Below are 25739 nucleotides of genomic sequence, written 5' to 3'. Positions count from 1 at the left end.
CCCATTAATTTATGTGACTTCTGTTTTTATATACAAAGTTATTTTTACATATTCATTTTCTTATGTAAGTTTAACTTTTGTGATTAAAAAGCTAAAGTTATTATTAGATCTAGCATATATCTTTCCCTTGTGAATGTATTGTAATTCCTTAGACTACCAGGAGAAAATTGTAACAGAGCATCACCTAAGGATATGTATCAGTAACATTCTTTTTTTCCTAATTGCACATCACTCCTTTATTACAGTGATCTGGAAGAAGATTTAGAAGTGATACTTGCAGTGAGTATAGAGTCCATGTGACAAGAGCCAAGCAACTGGAACATGACTCAGAAACCAGAAACAATGAAACACTTGCACATGATCAAGAGGTGTTTCACTGCTGCAGAACAAGGCAGGAGGGGTTTAAGTAGAAAAGGAAACACTCCTGTGCTAAGGAGCCTCTGAGAAGGAGCCTCTGGTGTGAGGGGTGGCTTATCATAATCAGAGCTGAGGACTGGGTCCTGGCTCACAATGAACTCTGGCTTCTCACTGCCATGCCATGGCTTGGTTCCTCCTTAGCCACTATTCAAACGGGTCCTTAGTAAACAAAACACTAGAGAAACCTGGAAATACTATCTCTGAACCCTCCTGAAAGAGGAGCCTTCCCTGGGCTCAGACTGCAAACATGCACCCCAAAAGTGCCACTCTGACCAGATTCTATGAAGGAAGTAGGTACAAGAGACAATGCTAAGAATGAAAACAGGAGCCACTGGTCCCTATCTGTAGCTACTGGCAACTTAAGATGTACAGAGTGGTCAGTGTGAGCTGCAGGGGAAGGAGTGGGCAGGGAAGGTGTTCCATGGGGTAGCAGCCTGCTTGCCTCCCTTCTTGGCCTAACGCTGGACAGCCCCAGCTTCCATGGCTTTATGAATGGTCTCTTCATCCCCCAGGAACTGCATGGGCTTGTTGGGCTTCAGGTTCCTATCCAATTATGAATTGGAATCACAATGGAAATGCCAGTTGGCAGGTTCTGCTCCATGATGATCACTTCAGAGAGACCTTCCAGAGGCTGTTGCCCTGGGCTACAATCAGAACTCTTCTTTGATCTGGGAGACAATTTCTTCATTCCAGAGGGTATCTTTCAGACTCTTGGTGAGATCTTTATACCTGTGATTTACTGCTGTTGCTGCAGAAGGCGTGGTCACAGGGCTAATATGGCCTATTGGTAGAGTGCTTGCCTCCCATACATGAAGCCCTGGGTTCACTTCCTCAGCACCACATAAACAGAAAAAGCCAGAAGTGGCGCTGTGGCTGGAGAGGTAGAATGTTAGCCTTGAGCAAAAAGAAGCCAGGGACAGTGTTCAGGCTGAGTCCAAGCCCCACCCAGGACTGGCAAAAAAAAAAAGCGGGGGAGGGGGTGTCAGGCTCTCTTAGAGGTGTTGGACCTCATAGGAGCGCCTCAAGATCTTCATCTGAGCTTCACCATGCTTAACTGCAGTTTCTGCTTTATTGAAGTCAGTCAAGCCCCCGTAGTGTGGCTCATGGAGGTGCCAAGTCCTTGCCCCCTGCAACCACTTCTGGTCAATGGCTTCCAGCACTGTCCGAGGGTCCTAATTGCTTTTTTTTCTGCACTGAGGTAAAGCAGATGTCAAATTCATTGCCAGCATCTTTGCCTTCAAATCATCTTTTTTTTTTTTTTTTTTTTTTTTTGCCAGTCCTGGGTCTTGGACTCAGGTCCCAAGCACTGTCCTTGGCTTCTTTTGCTCAAGGCTAGCACAGTACCTCTTGACCACAGTGTGACTTCCAGCTTTCTGTTTATTTGCATACACTCTTACCACTAAGCCACATTCTCAGCCCAAATCATCTTTTATTGGCAGTGTATATCAGGCAGGTCACAAAAAAATCTCAGTCCATTGAAGATGAATTGCAGTTTTCCCATCTTCCCCCCCCCCCCCCATTTCATTGTTTAGTACTAAGAAAATTGGTTTATTTTAAGCAGACTTTGTTTTATTTCATTCCTGTATATTTCTTTAGTAATTATTTTTTTCTAATCTGAAAACTAGTTGTTATTAGGACTCAGTATGTAGAAATGAAATGAAGGATTGTTTTATTCTAATCGTCTTAATTTAATGTAGTGGATTTGCTTATTCTACCTTGATAGCAAATTATCAAGACTGCAACAGTTATTCTAAAATATTCTAAAATAATTCTTGTGATGTACTTTAAGAAAATTCTTAACTTCTAGAATATTGTGATTCATTTGTTCTGGAGTACAGCCCAGAATTTCTTCCTTCAAAACCTCTGTGATTCTAGTCATCAGCTACAACAAAGTATTAGTTGAATGTTGCAAAAAGCCATTTTCACACCCCCTCACCTCTTTTTATCTATCAGAACACAGGACCTCTGTGACAGTTTACCCTTCTCAGCCAGGCTTGCAACTAGTGGTAGCCAGCCATATGAGCAGACTCACTGGAGGGTTCGGGGAAAGAATTAGCTCACCAGCAAAAAAAAGAAAGCATTTTTTTTTCCCCTGCCAGGCTCTTCCTGCCTGATATGGTTCTGAGAAGACATGATGTCTAGGACTTACAGGAAAAATGGGAAATTTAAATAATCTTCAGAGACAGTAATCCAAAGCCTTGACCTTGTGAAGCTGTTAACCTAATGAACTATGGGCCCAGCTACCCCTCCAGTTCTCATTACATAAATAAAAGCCACTGCTGCCCATCAACACGCCTGTTACTTGCAGCCAGATGCATTCCAGCCGAAAATTCCAGCACGTTTGGTAACCTCTGTTCCTATAGAACTTTTTATGTGCTGTGGCAACTAGATAATTAACACATTAAAAGTTATTAATTGGCCATGAAGATTTACCAGTTTAGTTGTGTGATTTCATTCTGCAGAAGAATTCAGAAAAACTCACTACACAGAAATGATGATACTATCAAGTGTAGTACTCTCAAGCATTTTGCATGCATTAATGTAAGCACATTTAATCCTATATCAGCCTAATGAGAATCAAAGCATAGAAAGATTAATTAGATCAAGTCATAAGCTAATAAGTGACAATACTAGGATTTAGAATCACACTGTTTATAGTCTGCTTTTTAACTATTGTACTATGTTATTACCCTATCACATCTCAAAGATTTCTAAAGGTAAACAGAAAAATATATTTTTATGCCTTATAATACTTCTGTACTGAATGATTGCTCTTGCATTTTTGAAACATTAAAACATATCTTGCTATAATTATGGTATCTGTCAAGTGTCATTACTCGTTTTGTTCATATTTAGCAGCTGAATGTTTCAGGACCACTTTACACAATGTTGACCAACCTATGGCTTTGAAGAAATACATAGAGATTATTTACTCAGCTCTGTGCTACAGTTGTGTCCCACATTCTATCAGCCATTATGCATATGAGAAAAAATTGTATTCCCCCCAACTTCATACTTAAGACTTTTGAAGGAATTAAAAAACCAGACTTCAAAAATGTGTTACAAATTTACACAGAAGGTTGCATCTCACCTTCTTATATACTATGGTTTAGATGTAGTTTGTCCCCACCAAAGCTCACATTGAGATGTGTTTGCCAAGGTATGTTGGAAAGTGGGCATTTCAGAAGGATTCATGTCTTTCTCATGATACTTATTTTTCTTGAGTGTGGATGAATCCTCATGGGATGGAGTGGCTATAACATATGTCTGGTTCCCTTTGCCATCTCCTGACTTGTGCATGCATTAACCTGGGGGCCTCTCTTCCTTACTCTCCTGCCATGTGATACCAGCTGTTATGTTTTCTGCCCTCACCAGAAATCATGGTGCCAGTGTCGTGCTTGGAACTATAAGCCTCATAAACTTATTGTTTCAAAAAACTACCTCATGGTACTTTGTTGTGGAAGTGTGAATGGAACCCAGGACCTGGTGCATCCTACACAAGCATTCTCGCTACTGCGGAACCACATCTCAGCCCTCAGGTGTTAGAGCAATAAAAAATGGATCATATGGTAATAATCCTAAAAATCATCAAAAAAGTAATGTATTTCACAGAAGAAATCATTTTTACTACCATTTTGTTGGTACTGATGAGATCTTATTTATTTTTCTGCCAGTACTGGAGCTTGAACTCAGGGCCTTACCCTATCTCTAAACTTTTTTGGTCAAGGCTGGTGCTCTACCACTAGAGTCATGCCTCCACTTCCACTGTTTTGCTGGTTTATTGAACATAAGACTTACTTGTAGTTGTCTATGCTGGCTTTGAACCAAGATCCTCAGATCACAGCTTCCTGAGTATCTAGAATTATAGGTGTGAGCCACTAACATCCAGCTCCAGTGAAGTTTTGAATAACCTCATTATGGAAATACAAACAAAAACAACAGCTAGTATAGTGCATGTCTGTCTAAAGAAACTAAGATGGGGGATTGGTTGATCCAGGAGTCCCAAGCCAGACGGGTCAACATAGGAGACTGTCTCAAAAAACTAAAACAAAGGAAAAGAAATAGTACCCTAGGTGTTCAGACATTGGCTGATTGAATGACAGTATTACATTCAAACCTAACTTGTAAGATTGTGATGTATAGCAACATTGAGTGCATAAATTAAAATTTTAATATAAAATGTGTGAACTAATATTTCAAAATCAATTTTATGTTAAATTTTTTTTTCTCAAATGTCTTCTAACTCAACGTTAAGTTGTAGTCAGCATTTTCAAATGTAACATTTTTTTCTCGGGTGACTTCACAGACACTACAACTGAAAGAATCCAGACATAAGAAATGACACACTTTATGAATCCATTATGTGAAACTCAAGGTCAACAATAGTTCTAAGTAACATGATGACAGATGTCAGAATAGTGACTCCTTTTAGAGATTTGAAACAGACAAGAAAAGACCTGAGGGAGGCTTCTAGAATTCTGGAAACACCTGCTTCTTAGTTCAGATACATAACCGGTACAGAATTATAAAATTTAACACTTTGACCACCCTTTCGTCATTCTCTCTTCTCCCACCATCCCATTCTTCTGAGCATCTGGTTATCTCAACTTCCATGAGTTCACTTTGTATGTGTGAAAAGTTTACTGAAAACTTCTCGTCATAAAAAAGTGACAGAATACTTGTAATGAATTCAGCAATTCAGGCTCCATTTTAAAAAATATATCCATGTAGGAAAGTATATTACTATACAATATTATATTTGTTTAGGTCAAGTATGGCTTTTGGTTTACATTTTATTACAAGCTCTCTTGAGATTTTGTGGGTGTGGAAAGCAGGTCAGCTGTCAACTTTACTTCAATTAAAATACAATATCTGTTTGTCAAATCTGTTCCTCAGATGTTGCCTGGAGCAAGAGCAGGTGGTGAAATGACTGGCGCAGAGACAATCAAAAAGATGTCCATGCCCCACTACTGCCTCTTACTGTCTGTGACTAGCCTGAGAATTTCCTTAGCCTTTGTGGAGTTACTTGGTCTGTGCCCAGTTGGTCAAATAAGGACTCTGGTAACTGTTGTGGGAAGTTACTGTAGGAATAAATGCAAAGAAAACTCCTGGCATATAGAGAGATGCTTTATTCAATTTTTTTTTAATGTATATATTTTTTTTTTTTGAGAGAGAGAGGGAGATCTGTTCATGCATTCCAGGGTAGAACTCCAGGCCCTCCTACCCCAGCCTCTGGGACGCTGGTTCTTTTAAATGTTTGAAATTTAAGTAACGAATTTTAACTGGTTAATAAAAACTTTTAAAAATCTACATATTTTTGAAATTCCATGCCTTTTGATAAATGTACATTTTTGTAATGTTTCAATCCAGTTAAATGTCTCCTTAAATGTTTGCTGTATCTTTATAATAAGAGCATTCAAACCCTTCTAGTTTTCTGGTATACACAGTTTTTAGCATTATCTATAAGCCCCTCACCTTGTAATATCTAACTATAACTTAGTATTCTTGGGTTAACCTTTCTCTTCCTTCCTGGCTCACTACTTTCCTAGCATCTGATGACCTCAATATGAGTTCAGGTTGTTTTTGTTTTTGTTTTAATATTCCACATGGGAAATATTACTTGTTAAATTTTGGTTTAGACATTTTATTTCAGGTGACACTCAGGTTTTGTGAGTGTGAGATGCAGGTCAACTGTGAACTCTTGCCCTGCGGACCTGATACAGAATTCCTGTTACACGCAAAGAGGAAGTGAAGCCTTCCAATGGGAACACTTAAATAGGATGTGTCAAGCCTGCTAGGGGCTATTTTTAATATTTGTGAGATGTGGACTCTCCACTAATACCACTTACACAAATGAGTGTACCAGTAAGCTTTAGAAAAAGTATTTCTGACAGCAGTTTTTAAATAGTGATAAATAAAAAACACAAAATGAATTAGAAAAGCAGTCTACTATACTATTTTTTATTTAAATTATTAATTTGCCTATTAAATGTTTTGGCTAATTGGTTATGATCTTATTTAGTTCCCTTCTTTGCTTAGTCACAAATTTCTTTGTAGATTGTGTTTTCTTTAATTTTTTAGTCTACCCCTTTTTTATTTTAGCCTTTATTAAGGAAAATCATGGTAACATGAGAAGAATAACCCTAATGATCTAAGAAAGGAATTGGCCCTGTGGGAATTGCCTGCACCACTTAAGGTTGGGAAAACTGATTTACTGCAAGTCAGCTGTGATGTTCCCTAGTAGAGGATATTCCTGCAAAGTCAGGAAACATAAAAAGAATTTTCAACTGTTATTTGTATAGCCATATATGTTTTCTGGTAAAGTAGTAAACAAAAGGTCCAATTGTTATGGGGGGGGGGGGGGAGGAACTGTAATACAGTACAATGAGTTCCCAAAATCTGAAGCACAGAGACACTACTGTATTCATTATTCTTTACCTGAAAAACATACCAAACATACTATATGGTGCTTCTCCACTTGAGCCGTACCTCCAGCCCTCTAATGTAGAACTTGGAAGTATAACAGAACAATGACAAGCTTTTTAAAAATAAGTTTCTTCCATTTCTTGCCTTCACAACACTGTGGCTGCCAGCAGCTGACAGGCAGATGCAGGGTGATGCGCTGCCAGTGGACAATAACAAAAACTAGACTGACTCTGTGTTCCTTATAATTAATTAGGAGAGGATTTTTTAATTTATTTCTTGGCAATGGAAATGGTACCTTTCAGATCCTCCTAAGGGATTGATGGATGTATGGGAAGTCCTCTGTTCAGACTGCTGGAAATACTTAAGCTACTGTATGAACTTGAGAGGATATCCCACAGGAAATGAAAATCCTAGAGGAAGGGGCAGCCTGTCCCTGCAGCGTCATGAGCATTCCATTACAGATATGGTGAGACATCCAATTGACCCTAGGGGCAAGACCAGAGACAGAACAGGAATCCACAAAGCAGCTCCACAGTATGTTTGAACAAGCATCTGGGCAGTCAACCTTCAAATCTTTCTCCAGTCATAAAGTTTCCTCTTTCTCTGTGACCTTGTCAAGGAATCGTTTGCTTAAACACTGGGCTATGCCTTGGTCCTGAATCATGTTTTTCCCAGTTGCAAGCTGACTGCACAGATGACTAAGCCTATCATAGAGGGGAAGGTAGAAAGGTTGCTTTCCTTTGTTCAATACTGCATTAAGGGAGCAATAAAACTTTTTTTTTTTGAGGCAAGTTAAAACTCAAGGTTTTGTCCCTTGAGTGACCTCACCTCTCTCCACACATGTACTTGGCATTGTTCAGAGTCTGTGTCTTACATGTCTGGTATTTTTATACATGGTGATTGTGGCTAGTTAAATGTAAAGTCAAGTAAACATTATTTTACTAAGTTCACAGTGTTCCTGAAATTATGTATTTCCTCAATGTATACTTAAGGTACAGTTCAACTGTTGCAAGACTGTTTTTCCTGCTAGAAAGGGATTCTTGGTCTGGGAACAGTTGGGAACCACTGATGGAGAATATAAGTCTTTGTTGTGCTATGCAATCTGTAAGTTGCTATAAAAGCTTTTCCTGTAATGTAGTGATAATTGTCTCCATAGTTTTGAAATGGTTTATTGAGGCATAATTTACCTAACATAGAACCCACCCATGTAAGTGTGTCATGTAGGAACTTGGTAGACTTACAGTGGTAGGCAATTATCACCACAGTCGAGTTTTAAAACCTCCCCTCACAAAGTTCCATCATGCCTGCTTATATTCACTCCTCATTCCCAAATCTTTGCCTCAAGCAACAAATCTACTTTCTGAGTCTATAAAAAACCACAAAATTTTCATCTAAAGCATGTTACCTTTGAGTCTGGATGCTTTCATTTAACCTACATTTAAGGTAGTTTCTTTTATAATGTGCCAGTTGTTTTGTTCGCCTATTCATATTTTGGTGTTTTTTTCCTCTTTGAGCTATTATGAAAGTAGCAGTGTGAACATTTGTTCACCAAGTCTTTTTCTGGACACATTTTAATTTTTCTTGATACGTACTCCAAAAAGGGAGACTACTTGATATAATAAATTTGTTTACTTTTTAAGAAACCACAAGACTAGTTTCCAAAGTTGCTGTACCATTTTACAATCCATTATGTGTAAAGTCCCCCAGGAGGAGCTTCTATAGTCTCAACGATGGTTGCCACTGGTCCATCTTGATTATTACCATGCTAGACATGCGCAGCACCTCACTGATGTTCTATGTTGCATGTTCTAATGACTCTGCTCATTTTCTTGTGTCTACCAGTTAATCATGGATCTGAAATGTGTATTCAGATTATATTACCCATTTAAGGAATTGGACTGTTTCTTTTTTATTACTATTACAGGATTTATTTATGTACAATTTAGATATAAGTGCCTTATCAGATAGGACTTGAAAATATTTTCTACCAGTCTGAGGCTTGCTATATACCAATTTTAAAAGATCCTCCACATGTTGCAATATTCCTATGAGTAATACTGGTGGAGGATTGGTGTTCTGAAACCTGACAGCACCATCTATCCCTTCTTGCAACATGCTGCATGAAAAATGTAGATCCACCATCATTTGTAGATTTGGAGTCTGTTACTAGAGTTTGAACTATGGGCTATGATCTGAACCACACTCCCAGTCCATTTTTACTTTGATTTTGTTGTTGTTGTTTGGTTGTTTGTTTTTTGTTGTTTTTAAAAAATAGACTCTGTGCCTTTGTGCCCCAGATCAGGCCTTAGACCACTCTTCTCCTACCTATTTGTCTTTTTAACTTTGATTAAAGGTGCCCATCACTATTCCCAGATTTTTCAGTTGTGATAAAGTCTCACTTTTTGCCCTAGGCTGGCCTTGAACTGTGACCTCCTAATCTCTACCTTCTGAGTAACTGGGATTACAGGCATGAGCCATCATTCTTGGCTTATTTGCTTTGCAACAGAAATAAATAGCTCAAGGCTTGTCTTTAGCTTGTGATCCTCTCCTTCTTCAGCTTCCTGATGTGTATTGCCACAGCTGGTTACATGTACAGGTTTGGTTTATTAAGGAGATTTTTAAGTTTCAAATACAGTTATCAAAATTGAAGTACATATCATGTAATATAATATGTGCATGATATCATTGCCTCAATAGATAAGGTAGCATATAATTTTAAGAATTTTTCTCTTCCCTTTTGGGTATCACCAGCATGACTATGGGGAAGGATGGTGAGCCACATTCTTTGACAATTAAAAAAGCAGCTTTAGGGGCTGAGAATATGGCCTAGTGGCAAGAGTGCTTGCCTCGTATATATGAAGCCCTTGGTTCAATTCCCCAGCACCACATATACAGAAAACGGCCAGAAGTGGCACTATGGCTCAAGTGGCAGAGTGCTATCCTTGAGCAAAAAGAAGCCAGGGACAAAAAACAAACAAACAAACAAACAAAAAACACCACACACAACTCTTCAACGCAGCAACTAAAGGGATAATGATGACTCATTAAATGTCCAGTATAATCACCTGTGACATGAATTTAAAATATAAATTTCCCTGCCCTTTAGCAAGGCTTTCCCCTATGCTGTGTGTTGATGCCCTTTGGGACACCACCAAGGCAAGGCCCTGTTATAGGCTCTGCAGCTCCAATGGCTGAGTTGGCATCCAAGTCCAGCATTCAAGCTGTCAGTGTATTGTGTCCTATGCCACAGCTGGGAGAATGGACTCATGCCCAGCTTGACAGCTGTTGCTTCACAGTCCCTTAGGCACAAGGCTGTCACAGTGTCAATTGTGGGATACAGCTGTCAGGGTCAAGGCTAACCTATGGGAAAATCCTACCGTAAGAGGTAAATGTGAGACTTAGGTGCCATAGAGAAAGATAGTGTAAATCATAATGATGCAAATCACTTCCTTTGCAGTGAGAAACAATTTTTAGGCTATAAATTAAAAATAAGATTATACTGCACTGTGGTCCATTTTCTGTTGCTAAGGCAACAGCCAAGTGCCCATGTAGCTCAATGGTAAAGCAAATGCTTGACATGGGTAGATCCCAGTTTCCAGCCATAGTACCACCAAAACAAATAAACTGCAGATAGAATAATTGAAAGAAATTGATTTATTCTAACTCATGGTTCTGGAGGACCAAAAGCATAGTGCTAACATCTGCTTGCTTTCTAGTGAGGCCCTCATGGCAGAAAATACATCAGCTGACCTTACAGTATGGGAAGAGTAAGGAGTGTGGAATGGACTGGTGCTGGGTAGAGTGGACAAAAGAAGCCACATAATGCAATAACTCATTCCCATTGTGATAACTCATTTTCAAGACTTGGGGAACAGAGAGATAACCTGTTGACTTTCATATTGCCCCTGTCTACATGTGCCAGGTTCAGCTCAGTCTCTGTGAGGTGGCTGAAGGAGATAGAGGGGTACCATAAGACAGGGACACCCCTTCCTCAGCATTAATTAGCATTCAGGATGCCAGAAGGAACACCAGGGCCACTGCTCCCACATCTCTCATCCTAAGTGTACATGATCTGTTTCCACAACCTCCAGTGGCCAAGGTATTGCAAGTTATGAAGGTTTGTGGGAGCATAACCTCTCCAATCCCTTAAAACCATTGGGGCTTGGGGGGGGGGGCATGGTGTCCACAAAGCTTCAGATGACACAACATTCAGCCATAACCCTTGTTAAATCTGATGAAAGTGTGGAGTCTCTGTTCGAATTCTTTCTGACCTACAGATTACTTCAGCTGTGTGACATCAGTTTTTCCATTAGTGTTTCTCATGATATGGTTCCCAGAATGGCTACATCAGCACCTCTGGGAACTTGTTAAACATGGAAATTTGGGGGTTTGTTCAAGACCCCTCACTATGGAGTGGGGACCCAGCATTGCTGGTGATTCTGGTGCTCTATAGAAGGTGAAAAACTGCTCTTCTAGATTTTTCACTTGGCTGCATGTTAAAAATCACCTGTGCAGCTTTTATAACCTACCAAATCTGGGTCCACTCTCCAAATTCTGATTGAAATGGCTTGAGGTGGAGTCCAGACACTGTTATGTGGTTCTAATGGACATGAAGATGCTATGTGAAGTCTCTCCAGACTGAAAGTCAGGGTTTGAGCTTTGAATGCATATACCCAGACTTGTAGCTGGCTTAAAAGCCACTAGGTGTTGCTATAATAGAGAAGAAAAGACACTTTCAGAACTCTGCCTTTGGAAATGTACATGGAAGAGGAAAATGTATTTTAAGAGGATATGATGTGTTTTATATCTTGAGTGCTATTTATCAAATATTCACTAAAAAGAAAGAAACTTATGTATGATGACATGAATATCAAAATATAATTATGAACTAACAACTGGACATGGATTGAGGATATAACTCAGTGATAGAATGCTTGCTAAGTGTGAGAAGGGTATAGGTTTGATATATAGCATTAAAAATGTAATATAGTATGGGTGTGGTTCCTTGTGTGTATGTTCATTTGTGTGTGCACATGCGGACATATGTATTTGAACTTGAACTCAGGATCCTGAACTCTCACTCAGTTTTTTCTACTCATGGCTAGTACTCTACTATTCGAGTCACACCTCTGTTTCCAGCTTTTTTCTAGTAAATTAAATATAAGAGTCTCAAAGACTTTTCTACCTAGGCTGGCTTTGAACCATGATTCTCAGGTTATAGATATACAGATACACAAAAATACACTATATAGGGGCTGGGGATATGGCCTAGTGGCAAGAGTGCCTGCCTCATATACATGAGGCCCTGGGTTCAATTCCCCAGCACCACATATACAGAAAATGGCCAGAAGTGGCTCTGTGGCTCAAATGGCAGAGTGCTAGCCTTGAGAAAAAAGAAGCCAGGGACAGTGCTCAGGCCCTGAGTCCAAGGCCCAGGACTGGCCAAAAAAAAAAAAAATACACTATATATGTATATATGTGTATATATGTATATGCATGTATATGTGTGTATATGTTATACTGAGCTACACTCTCAAATTGTATATATACTTTACCATGTATGTTACTTTTCACTGATAAATATTTACAGAAATTGAAATGTAATCCTCATGGGAAATAACTGGCATATATCCCACTACCACTAGGTAGACAATTATTTTGTGACATGTGACATCTGTGGTAATTAAGAGATGAACATAGCACTTGAATTTCATATTAAAAATAAGTTAAAATGTTTATATCAATGTCTGTGGCTCAAGTTGTGAAAGTAATGGCATGGTATTTATTTAATGAATTAGACTTTTCGCAGTGCTAGGAATCCTTGTACATGCTGGGCAACTATTCTCCCACTAATCCACATCCACAGCTCAAAGACCTCTTAAAAATATTGTAAAGGTGGTGTACAGAGAGGTTACAGTTACATAAGTAAGGTAACAAGTATATTTCATTTTGAACAATGTTACCCCCTCCCTCATTTCCCCCCCACTCATCTCCCCCACAAGTTGTAATGCTCATTTCCAACATAGAGTATAGTGAATATCACTGTTGTATTGGTTCACCCTTTATCTCACCATTTCTGTGATTCCTTTGCCATTCTCCAAAATTGATAAACTTATATACAAGACAATAGGTACAGAAATTTTCAAAAGTGTCAGTAGAGAATAAGCCAAAGGGGGGGAAAAGAGAAAAAAAGAAATAACTACAAACAGTACACTAAAAAATCTCTTGTTTTCATTTCTTGGAGTTCATTTCAAAAGGTGTCATTAAAATATACTTAGAACTCAAAAACTTAAACCCCTCAAAAACAAATCCTCAAAGAAAAATATACCCATTAATAACCGGGCTAAAGACTTAAAGAGAAACTTCTCTGAAGAAGAAATAAGAATGACCAATAAACACATGAAGAAATGTTCAAGTTCTCTGGCCATAAAAGAAATGCAATTCAAAACAACATTGAGATTCTATCCCACCCCAGTTAGAATGGCCATAATCAAGAAAAATAATAACAGATGCTGACAGCCAAAAGGGAATGCTATTGCACTGTTGGTGGGAATGTAAACTGGTTCAACCACTTTGGATAGCAGTATGGAGTTTCATTAAAAGACTAAACATAGAGATCCCCTATGACCCAGAAATCCCATCCTGACTAAAGCTACCAGCACAATGTTTATTGCAGCAATATTTACCATAGCTAAAATATGGAATCAATCGAGATGCCCCTCAATAGATGAATGGATCAAGAAAATGCGGGTATATATTCACAATGAAATTCTATATTTCCCTCAGAAAGAATGACATTACCCCATTCATAAGGATTTGGAAAGACTTGGAAAAAAATCATTTTAAGTGAAGCCAGACCCAAAGAAACATAGGCTGCATGTGTTTCCTCATTTGTAATAACTAGTATGTCTAGGATATTCTTAGCAGAGGATCAGAATGGCTCAAAAGCCTCTTTTTTAAAATTTAATTCTATTGTGAAGGTGATGTAGAGAGGGGTTGCAGTTGCATGCATAAGGTAGTGAAGATATTTCTTATTGAACACTCTCATCCCCACTCTCATTTTCTCTCACTTTCCTGCCCCATCTCTCCCCCAAGTTGTAAAGTTTATTTCCAACTTATTTTCTTGTATCACTGTTTCATTGTTTCACCATTTGTCCTTTGTCTCACCATTTTGTTGTTCCCCTCCCTTCCCTAATTCAGATAAACCTATATAAAATACACAGGGTAACAAAATCAAATACAATGACAACATAGCATAAACTATAGGAAAGAAAAACAAAGGAAAAAAGAAATAATTTCACATAGTACATTATGTGAACAACAACAATGAAAAATCCTCCGTTTCTATATCTTGGAGTTCATTTCAATTAGCATCATCTTATATGATTGTATGTACATAGCATAGCTATTGAGCTACTATGATCCTCTGCTAGGACTATCCTAGACAGTGAAAGAAAGCATGGACTCTGTTTCTTTGGGCCTCGCTTACTTTACTTAAAATTATTTTTTCCAAGACTTTCCATATCCTTACAAATGGAGCCAGGTCATTCTTTCTGATAGAAGCATAGACTTCCATTGTGTATATATCTCACATTTTCTTGATCCATTCATCTACTGAGTGGCAACTGAGTTGGTTCCATATCTTAGCTATGGTAAATAATTCTGCAGTGAACATGGTTGTGGTGGCAGCTTAAGTGTGCCCTTGTTTGTGGTCATTTGTGTAAATGTCCAGAATTGGGATGGGTTAGTCATGGGGGAGCTCTATGTTGAGTCTTTTAATGAACATCCACACTATTTTCCAGAGTGGTTGAACCAGTTTACACTCTCACCAACAGTGTATTAGCATTCCCTTTGGGCCACATCCCTGTCAGCATCTGTTATTATTAGTTTTCTTGATAATGGCCATTCTAACTGGGGTGAGGTGAATCTCAATGTTTTGATTTGCATTTCTTTTATGGCCAGAGATCTTGAATATTTCTTCATGTGTCTATTGGCCATTCTTATTTCTTCTTCAGAGAAGTCTCTCTTTAAGTTTTAGCCCAGTTATTAATGGGTATATTTTTCTTTGAGGATTTTTTTGAGGGATTTAAGTTTTTGAGTTATAAGGATATTTTAGATATGAGGCCTTCTGTCTGTTGTACGGCTAGTGAAGATCTTCTCCCAATCTGTGGTCTTTCTATATATCTTGCTGGCTATGGCCTTTGCCATGCAGAAGCTCTGAAGTTTCATGCAATCCCATTTGTCTAACCTTTCTTTGATTTGTTATATTTCTGAGTCTTTATTAGGAAAGTTTCTACCTGTGCCAAGGAGCCCTTAGTGTTTCTCCTATTCCTTCCTGTAATGTTTTGAGGATATCTGCTTTTATCTTGAGGTTTTTGATCCATTTGGAATTGATTCTGGCACAGGGTGATATGTTAGAATCTAACTTTAGTTTCCTACAGGTGTTTAACCAATTCTGCCAGGACCATTTGTTGAATAGGCTGTCTTTCTTCCATCCTTTTTTTTTTTTTTTTTAGCTCCCTTATCGAAGATTAGGTGGGTTCATTTCTGGGTCTTCGGTTCTATTCTGTTCTTCCTCAGGCCTGTTCTTATGCCAGTACCAAGCTGTTTTATTACTACCGCCTTATAATATTATAATAGAGTTTGAAGTTTGGTATTGCTATTCATCCAGCACTGTTCTTGCTGCTAAGGATTTTTTGTTGTTGTTGCTATTCAGGGTCTTTTATTGCTCCATATGAACTTTTGGATTGATTCCTCTATTTCATTAAAGAATGATGCAGTTATTGATGGGTATTACAGCCTTTGGCAGTGTTGCCATTTTCCCAATGTTAATTCAATCTTGGAGCATGGGAGGTTTTTCTTTTTTCTTTGCTCTCTCTTTCTTTCTTTCTTTCTTTCTTTCTTTCTTTCTTTCTTTCTTTCTTTCTTTCTTTCTTCCTTTCTTCCTTTCTTTCTGTCTTTCTGTCTTTTTTTTTTTTTCCAGTGCTAGGGCTTGGGTCTCAGAGCCTGAGCACTGTCCCTGGCTTCTTTTTTTCAAGGCTACCACTCTACCTCTTGAGCCACAGCACCACTTCTGTCTTTTTCTGTGTATATGGTGCTAAGGAATCAAACCCAGAGCTTCATGCATGCCTCATTCCCAGCCCATGGGAGGGTTTTCTATTTCCTTAGTTCTGCTTTAATTTCCCTTTTCAGGTTTTTAAAGTTTTCATCATTGAGGTCTTTCACTTAATTCCTAGGTTTCTTTTTTTTTTTTTTTTGTCTATTATAAAAGGAGTTTCTTTCCTGTTTTCAGCCTCACTCTTCTCATTGTGGACAGAAAGCCATTGATTTTTGAGAGTTAATTTTATGCCCTGGTATTTTGCCAAAGTTTTAGATTAGCTCGAATAACTTGGGAGTGGAGTCCATGGGTTCTTTAAATACAGGATCCTGTCATCTGCAAAGAGGGAGAGTTTTACTTTATCTTTCCCTACTTTGATCCCCTTTATGTTTGTGAAAGGCCTCTTTTTAACGCCTCAATCTGTTTTGAATATTTGAAGGTGTCTGGGCACACAGTACTCTAGAAGTTACATATCCTGCAGAAACCCTCTGCTAGCACTTCCTTACATCTTGTAATAAGTCTTAATTACCTGCTGGTGGAGACCTTGCCTTTCTTATCAGAGACAGGAGGTCAAAAGCATTCTATCAAAAACATCAAGTGAGATAAGAAGATTCTACCTGTAGCATCCCTGCAAATTGTACAGTCATTCACCACCAAAACAAGGCATATTTGAAGGACACCTAGGGAAGAAAAATGTGTTAGGAAAATGAAAAGCAGAGTCACTTAGCAGAATGCACAAAAATCTTGTTGGCAAAGGAGTCATTATAATAGATGGGAAATTGCCATCCATTATTTAGTGATCACTTTAAAGCTGAAGCTGGGTGATTTGATTTCAAGGAGCACATCTTAAGTGCTGTTAAATCAAAAGCAGGGGCCTAGGCTGGCTGATATCTACCTAGGAAATCATTCAAGAGGAACCAGACTCTTCGTTTGCTGGTGACTGTATGAAACTGTCAGTGTCACCTGATCTAGTCCTTTTGAGATGTTGTGTGGTGTGCCATTGTTTACCAGTTACTGTGGTCTTTCTGTTGGACCTGGATAAACCATTTAGGGAAATGAGAATTTTGTTTACTTTATATGTAGGTTTGTCATGCTATGGCATAGCTCGGAGTCTAAAAATAACTTCATTCACTCATTTAGGCTGTCCCATCTGAAGGCTTCCCATAAAAAAATTGTCATTAGTGGGAGAGATCCAACACTGAAACATAGAAGTTATTTTTTTTTAAGCCTCAGGACATAAATAGTGAACCAGGGCAGTGCTTTCCCTGGAAATGGTGCTATTACTTCTCTGGAAGTTGTTGAAGCCATTATTTAACCCATTTCCTATGTCTTGCTGTATTATCATGGAAATGGCAATTGAGAATAGCCAAATAGTGGAAAGCAGCTCAAATATCTAACAAGAGGAGAATAAATAAAACATGGAGCGTCTGAGTAATACTGTAATTGCAGTGAAACAAGCTCTTTGAGGGCTGGGCATGCAGCTCAGTGGTCGAGTGCTTGCCTAGCATGTGTGGACCCTTGGGCTCAAATCTCCAGTATTAACGTAAGAAAACTCTGTATATTAAAGGATATATTTTTGTATCTTTGTAGATGAAAACCACAAATCACTTTTTTATTCCTCCCTTCAGATCCTCTATTGACCCTGCTTTACTCTGCTGTATATCCAAGAGCTTGACCTACATGGGGGGTATTGATGGATATCCTTGTCTTTTGACTACTAATTGAATTCAGTCCCTGGGACCTTTGCAAAGAAGAGCCCCCTGCTCCCTTCCTGTGGGATTAAAATCACAGGTCAATATTATGGGTGGATGGTGAGTGGATGGGTGTTTAGCTTATCCTCCATATAATGACCTCTCAGTCTTCTGGGTTGCTAATGGTATTGTTGCCAATCACTTCGTGGTATTCCTGTATACTGTGCTTTGTGGATTGCCTGTACTCTACCCACATCCTCGAAAATTAGTACCTTTATCAAGTTTTTTTGAAAAAACTATTTACTTCCTATCATCTGTTTCTTTCTGAACATTGACAAAATTTGCTCCTATAAATGATTTTAAGAGAAAGCCAGTAGGGTGGGTTTCTGGGTTTGGAATGTCATGATTTAAAGATTACAATGATATCTTCTTACTCATAAGTAATGAGGCACACGTTGTCCTTGGCATATGACACCATTCTGATTATTTAGATTATGAATGTGAGAATTTGATAGGACCTGAAGGAAGAGAACAGAACATGGAAGAGACTGAGCACTGTAGTATTAGCATTGTAATCATGATAGTTACATAGCTAGGATGCTACCTGCTCTCTTTTGACAGTACTAGAGGCAGGATGGAGAAGAAAGGAGATATTTCCACAGGGAAATAAATCATTGAAAGCTTACACAATTAGAAGGAAGATGAGTGGGAATGGGAAAAGAATGGTTCTCTGTCAGATACCTTACCAAAGTATTTTGTTTTATTCTTTAGCTCATGTAATTGTAAGAGATGGTATGCATTATCCTATTAGAATTAAGGAAAGTTTAGCTCAGGGCTGAGTTAGAATCCAACCTATATTAATCTATTTAATATTCTATTGCCCCTACCATATTCCCTCCTTACTCTCTCCTTCTCTTACCCCTCAACCCCACCCTTGCCAGAAATAGAATTGGGCTTCATATGTATGACAGGTACAAATTACAGTAAAGATTTCTTGTAAAGGAGGTTTAAAGGAAAGAAGCGACTGTAAGAATGGTGACAGACAAAAAACATCCTTTGGGAAAAGCAGGTCAGAGAGATGTACAGTGGAAAGAAGTCAGAGGTCATCTTGTGAGAGTCTAGAAATTTCATGACAGAAAGTTAGCACTTGGTCTGACAGGCAATCAGTGGACGGACTTCCCATTAGGCAGAGTAAGTGCGGTACCTAGGGCCCAGGACACTTTTTTTTTTACTGTAATTTTTTTTGTCTTTTCTTTTTTGGTACTGGGGATTGAACCTAGGACATTGTACTTGCTAGGCAAATGTTTTGCCATTGAACTACATCCTAGCCCCCACAAAAGGTTTTAACTTTAATTTGTCTCAAAAATGAAAACAAAGTGATTAATAATAATATTTAAAATGAATTTGTCCTAGATTATATCCAGCTTTATACTTACACGGTTGCTAAATATATTGTTAGGGGGGATATTTTTCATGGTTTGGGGGCGGTCAAATATAGGCCTAAAGGTAGACAAGGCAAGTAGTCTACTGTTGAGCTACATCTCCAGCCCTTGAGATTCTGAAACAGCCTTCCCAGTGCTAAAATCACAGGTATGAAACACCATAACCAGCTTCCTAGCATTGCTTAGTGTATTGTTCAGTTCATACTCTACACCTTGAGTCATGCCTCCTGCGTAGCTTTTTTTTTTTTTTTTTTTTTTTTTTGCTAGATAGTTTTGGAAATGGACTCTCACAGACTTTCCTGCCTAGGCTGACTTTGAACTGATCCTTTGGGTCTCAGCCTCCTGAGTAGCTAGAATTATAGGCATGCGGCTTGGTTCTCAGCTTCTTTGAATTTTCAGTTTTTATTTTCAATATCCCCTGCTGGAAGAGCTTGTCCCTAACTACCCTACCTAAAGTGTCCCCTCCTAGTTTTTGGTATCTCATTTTTATTTTTTCTACAATTCCTCAAAATTAGGGCCTTTACTTAACAGTTGATTTCCTTGTTGCGTCTCAGAACCTGAGTGTCTGGCATACAATAAATATGAGGCAGGATGAATAAACTATCAAAGATATATCATGGTTCTTTTGGAAACTGAGTGGCAAGAAACTGAAGAAAGATATAATTAAGTTTTAATGAAAACTTTTTGGGGCTGGGGATATAGCCTAGTGGCAAGAGTGCCTGCCTCGGATACACGAGGCCCTGGGTTCGATTCCCCAGCACCACATATACAGAAAACGGCCAGAAGCGGCGCTGTGGCTCAAGTGGCAGAGTGCTAGCCTTGAGCGGGAAGAAGCCAGGGACAGTGCTCAGGCCCTGAGTTCAAGGCCCAGGACTGGCCAAAAAAAAAAAAGAAAACTTTTTGTTTTGTTCTTTTTTTTTTTTTTTTTTTTTTTTGCCAGTCCTGGGGCTTGAACTCCGGGCCTGAGCACAGTCTCTGACTTCTTTTTGCTCAAGGCTAGCACTCTACTACTTGAGCCACAGCGCCACTTCTGGCTTTTTCTGTATATGTGGTGTTGAGGAGTTGAACCCAGGGCTTCATGTATAGGAGGTGAGCAGTTTACCACTAGGCCATATTCCCAGCCCCTTAATGAAAACTTTTTTAAACAAATGGCTTTGGTAAAATTTCTGTATATGGCAGAGAACAACCTCAGGCCCCACTAAGAGAAATGGTACTGAAACCATTACATCTAACTAAGCATGTTGGAAAGAATAAATCTCAGGAGCTTCAACCTAGTATTGCCTCATCTCTGGTTCATTTGCTATAATATGCTTTTACTTTTCCTTATCTCTGAAATAGATTTTAGTGAATTGCTAATGCTTGAAAATGAACAATAAATAATGTATTTTATCACTTATAGTTAAGACATTCTGGACACAGTTTCTATTGACAGAGACATCAATAAAACATTTTAAAGAATCTTGATGTTAAAGTGTTTTTTAGCTAAATACATGTATAGGAATCTTTTGGCTTATCCCCTTTTTTATTGGAAGGCTAAATTTCAAAATGGAGAGAAACACTCATATATAGAGACAGCTACTTAGGAGCCTATGTGGCCTTCAATACTTTGTTAAAGCTCCATGAGTGGTAGCTACTAAAATTATTTAGAGGTGAGACAACTAAGAAATGTAAAATGTTAACTGATATCTTGTATTCCTCAACTGGTAGTTTCTGACCATGGCTGCCTGTGGTCAAAGAATCACCGGAGGGTACATAAAAAATATTGATGTTGAGGTCTCACCCAAGGTGAATTAGGTCAGATTCTTAGAAGCCAGGACACAGGCATTTCTGTTTTCAATACAGTTCTACCATCGTGTAGGTCATTACTGTTGCACAGCCATATTGGTTGCTGTGGTTACAAAAAGTACAAATTTCCAGATTTGGTACTAAACACACTCAATTAGTTTTCTTAAGCTGCCATAATGAACTGCTCTAAATAGCTAGCTTAAATAATAGCAATTGATTGTCTCACAGCTCTCTCTGGAGACCACAAGTCCAAACTAAAGGTGGATTAATTCAGAGTGGATTAGTTCTATGATTTTTTTTTTCTTGTTGTTGTTGGGGGAAGGGGGCTGGTTGTGAGGCCTGAATTCAAGGCCTGGGCTCTGTCCCTGAGCTCTTTTGCACAAGGCTAGTGGCTCTACCACTTAGAGCCACAGGTCCACTTGTGGGTTTTGAGTGGTTAATTGTAGAAACGAGTCTCGTGGGGATTTTTCTATTTGGACTGGCTTCAAACTGTGATCCTGAGAGCTCAGCCTCCTGATTAAGTAGGATCACAGGCGTGAACCACCAGGGCCTAGTTCCTTCTGTGAATTGTGAGGGAAAGATCCATCCTAGGCCTCTCCCGTGACTTTCGTTTTTACATTTTTATTGAAAGGTGATGAGCATGGGGTTTACAGTACATACGTAAGGCAACTAATACATTTTTTTAAACAGTTACCCCCTCCCTCATTTTTTCCTGCTTACCCCTCTGCCTCCCCTCTTCCCCAAGCTGAAAGGTTTATATCCAACAGTGCTAAGTATCACTCTTGCATTACTACATCTCTTTTCCTGCTGTTTCTATGATTCTCTTTCCCTTCCCCAGATCGAATAATCTTATATACAAGACACAAGGAGCAGAAAACCAAGAGAAATGAAAAAACCCAAAACTATATACAGAACCTAGTAGGAACCTCTTGTTTCCATATCTTAGAATTTAATTTGATTACTTCAATAACTCCATTTGTAAATAAGGTGGTGTTTGGAGGTGCTAGGATTAAAACCTTAAATATAAATTTAGGGTGTGGGGAACACACCTTCAATTCATAGTACTACCAAATGAGAATATCCAAGTGAAAAGTCTGGAAAACTGATTATTTATCAAGCCCTGGGGGAAAAAAATCTGGGAATCTGGATCTTACGGTAAAAAAAAAACAACCCAAAACTTAAAGCACCCATGGGCCAGACGGGCAGACAACAGAAGCTGACAATTTCAGCCCCTTACAAGCATAAACCAAATCCAGAAGATGTCATTCAGGAATGACAGGCCAGGGCACCCATCCTTAGTGGTTTGTTTTAAAAGGGATTTTTATTAAAAAAGGGTTGTTAAGTGCTTTTCAGGTCAAACAAAATATGACCATAAAGGGCTAGAAGTACTGCCCAGAAGTAGATCGCCTGCCTGGCAAGCTAGAGACTCCAATTTCAAATCCTAGCACTGCCAATCAATCAATCAGTCAGTCAATCTACCAACAAAATACACACCTGTGAGCTTGATGCTGTACATCCAATGCAGCCAGCCCAGACTGTAGTTTTATGTAACTTTGGGTTAGAGAACAATTGAGTTTTTATATTGGGCTCAAAAGCCTTTGCTGGCCATGGCTCAGTGTGGGGAGAGGAAAGACGAGAGAGATGTGCCAATGGGAGGAAAGGTAAGAGGAAAGAGGTCCGTGTGGCCAAGCTATTCCTAGATAGCCTCAGGCCTCTCAATTCAGTCAGTCGTGAATTGCTTTTGGAATTTACTGGTGCTAGAACACGGGGCTATACTTTGATTCATAACCATAATCTTTAGTCTCTTCAGGGATGACTTGTCTTTGAGATTCTCTGTCCTGTATTTCCTGTAATGTTCTGATTAAATATCCAAGAGTGGTATGGCTGGATCATAGGCTAGTTCTATATTCAGATTTTTGAGGAATCTCCAAACCACCTTCCAGAGTGATTGCACTAATTTACATTCCAAGAGTGACACTTGCACATCCATGTTCATTGTTGGACTACTCAGGATAGCAAAGTTATGATAACAGCCCAGATGTCCTACAATGGATGAATGGATCAAGAAAATGTGGTATATATACATCATAGAATTTTACTCATCTATCAGAAGAATAATTCTATGTCATTTGCAGGGAAGTGGATAGACCTAGAAACTGTTACATTAAGTAAGTTAGGCTCAGAGAGACCAATTTGCTAGATCTAAAGTACAAACCTACATGATAACATATACAGGTTTTTATGTGTAAATGCACAAACAAATGATGACTAAATGATGATGTACTTAGAGGAGGAGTCCAATGGTTAAACTCTTCTGAACAACTAATAAATTGCTTAAGAATATAAATACCAAGAAGTGGAAATATGTTCAGGGGAGAGAATATGGGAGGGATGTATGAAAGGAGGGAGGAAAGATTGGCAAATGCAGTATTTGATGTACATTATGTAAAAATTGAGCTATGTAACTTGAGGGTAAGCAGAGGAGAAGTAGTAAGCATAATTTTTTTTTCTTTCAAGAAAAATCTATAGCCATGATAAGCTCTGACACTGATATAAACCCAAGAGTGGTCATTGAGCACAGGGTTCAGAGTGGTATTTCTCAATCTTTGGCAAGGTACCAACCCAATGAAGACACAGTACCAGGATAAGGAAGTCAAAATGTGTATTTATTGAGCCTGGGCACTATCTGGGAAGCTGTAGCTATGTTAAAAATAATAAATGATTCAAAGTTCATTGGATAAATATAATATGAGTAATATTGGGAAAACAGATTGTGCACACAGAGATGTTAATACACTGACTCCAGTAATTTTGGCTACTTATTAAACTCATGCAAGGCAAAAAGCTGGGCTTTAGGAACTGGAGGAAGCTACAACGCAAATAAGAGGCTACTAAGGAAATGGCAGCTGCCTTCTGCTTTATGTGTACATTGTTTGATCAGATAATACAATTCTGGTGTTGTATTCTGTGCTTTGTCTTGTTGGCTTTGTTCCTGTTAACACTATGGGTTAAACCTCTTATTATTTTTATAGGAGTGTACAGACACCCTGAAGAAAGATGCTGGAGCCACTAAGTATAAGTCACATTGTCTGCTTGGGTTGTTTCACACTCTGTTGTCTTTGTCTTGTTTTGGTGCTGGTGACTAAACCCAAGGCCTCTGACATGCTAAGTGTGTGCTCTTACCATTGAATTGCACTCTCAACCCCTAGTTTTGTTATTTTATGTATTGTGCTCTCTCTAGAGATTTTTGAGGAGGTTCCCTTTCAAAATGCTGGCTCCATCTCACCCATGTTTCTGAGTAAAGTTTTAGATTCCTGGGTATGTATTAGTAATGTACAGTCTTGGGTCTCATCGGAACTTAGTAGATGAGAAACCTAGTATATGAGATGGGGCCCAGGGATGAATGCGGTGCCGGATGGAGGACCACAGCTCCATTGGGAGAACGGCAGGCCACAGCGCCCTCTGGAGGCCGTGCCATCCAAACACCCATGGAGCACAAAGGCCAGAAAGTCCACATTTCTAAGACCTCTGTGATGGTCAACTTGGGAGGTTCCAGGTTGAACACATTAAAGGATATCGTGATTGGCTTTCCAAGACCAATATTTCCATATGGGTGAAAATGAGGGTACTCTAAAACGAGTATTTACTGGTCCATGCTACTTCTTGCAGTTAGGATGCAAAACCTCTCAGTGGTTCTCCATTGGAATGTCTTGTCTTCAGTGTCTGCATGGAAGGCAGGGCTGCTTCTCCGTCGTGGCTCTATGTCCTCCCCACACGGGAAGGTACTACCGATTCCTTCTCTGTTCAGGCTGCTCATGAACAGAAACAGCAGACAGCAATGTGCCTACTCACAGGTGTGCCCTTGGTCTACACAGAGCTACTCAAGGACAAGGGCCACATTCCATCCCTTCTGATTCCAGTCTCTTGCACAGTGCCTCTATAAAGACACGTTTGAAAAAATGTTTTCTCAAATGAACATATGACTGTATAGAAATCATAATCTTGCCATTCCTGCAACTTCCTAACTCTGTCCTTCCTTCAGGAAGTTCCTTTCACTATGAAATGCCCAACTCCAGCTTCTCAAAACCCCACCGGTCCTTTCAGACACTCTCATGGTGGGATAGCCTCATAATCAAGTTGGGGGGAGCTGAAGAGTATTGAATGAGCACTGGAGTGAGCTGTCATCACCTGGAGAGTTCAATAGGTCAAATTGACCCGAGGACAAAGTGCATAATTTAAAAAAACTGGGAGGCACAATCAATTACAGTTATTACTTTACAACATTAATGATTGAATTGCTTGAGAACATGGTGTGAACCAAGCCTTGCAATAAAGCTTTTAGATAGAGTATCTTGAGTTTTAAAGGCAATTAAATGAGAAATGGAAAGAAAACAAGGTTTAAATAATTTGCTCAAGATCACAGAAGAAATGTCAGTCAGTGCTAACCTGCTCATTTACTCTAAAGTCAATGCTCTTAATTTGAAACTAAGTAGAAAATTTTGATCATGTAGTTAGTGGAGATCTTTGCGACAGAGACTTGCAACTATAAATAACCCAACAAAAATATCATAACTTTTTTTTGGTTGGGTTTATTTGTTATTTATCAAGACAGGGTCTCAAAAAGAGAGCAGGCTGGTCTTGATTTTTCTATAGCCCAGGCTGGTCTCAAACTCTCCATTCTCCTGTCTTTCCTTCCCTATTGTTTGCTTACTGGCATGTACCACTACATCCAGCTAAGAACTTACATGGCATTTAATGGACATGTTGATACTTTTTGAAAAGCCATGGTGGGAAAGGCTTTTACTGGGGGGTGGGGGGTGGGATAGGCCAAGGGGATGAGTAAGACAGGTAGATTGTCACTCCCCAGGAATTTACTGTGAT

General features: G+C 39.0%; 1 long non-coding RNA gene across 1 annotated transcript; it reads right to left on the bottom strand.

Annotated features, from left to right (window-relative positions):
* Window positions 1-2972: 2972 nt before the first annotated feature.
* On the bottom strand, window positions 2973-21972 carry LOC125340717. Its single transcript, XR_007208813.1, has 3 exons — window positions 21962-21972; window positions 11925-11934; window positions 2973-3087 (listed from the first exon to the last, which is right to left on the bottom strand). It is a non-coding gene; the product is annotated as an uncharacterized LOC125340717 (long non-coding RNA).
* Window positions 21973-25739: the final 3767 nt, after the last annotated feature.

This window comes from Perognathus longimembris, chromosome 1 (assembly GCF_023159225.1).
Source record: "Perognathus longimembris pacificus isolate PPM17 chromosome 1, ASM2315922v1, whole genome shotgun sequence".
NCBI lineage: Eukaryota > Metazoa > Chordata > Mammalia > Rodentia > Heteromyidae > Perognathus > Perognathus longimembris.
The sequence above is the reverse complement of the archived record's forward strand: the minus strand, read 5'-3'. Positions and strand labels throughout refer to the sequence as shown.